This window comes from Bos grunniens, chromosome 23 (genome assembly GCF_055505025.1).
Source record: "Bos grunniens cultivar Pamir isolate PY7600 chromosome 23, Bosgru_T2T1.0, whole genome shotgun sequence".
NCBI lineage: Eukaryota > Metazoa > Chordata > Mammalia > Artiodactyla > Bovidae > Bos > Bos grunniens.
This window is the reverse complement of record NC_141187.1, coordinates 32,743,241-32,743,604: the sequence shown is the minus strand read 5'-3', so window position 1 is coordinate 32,743,604 and position 364 is coordinate 32,743,241.

Genomic DNA, 364 nt, shown 5'->3' with positions numbered 1-364 from the left:
GGCCACTTCCGGTCGTGCGGAGAGAACCCCACCCCCACTTACTAGCGGTAAACCGTGCTCTGAGGGCATGCAGGACTACGATTCCCAGAATGCTCCACGACGCTAAACTCCATTTCCCAGAGGCCTCAGCCAACGTGTGAGCTCTTGTAGAGCGGGATCGAGCAATTCTACCCGCGAATAGTTTGTTCCTCAATGTCTCAGGTGAAAGTCTTCTTTAGAGCTGTGGCTCTCAAGGTTTTGTGACCGGACTGATTGTAAGAATACACTTTTATATACAAATATAACTCAGAAACGTAAATAAGCATTTCATAATGCATTACTTGCCCTTATTACTTGTCCGGCATTGTATTTAGTGTTCTGTTCC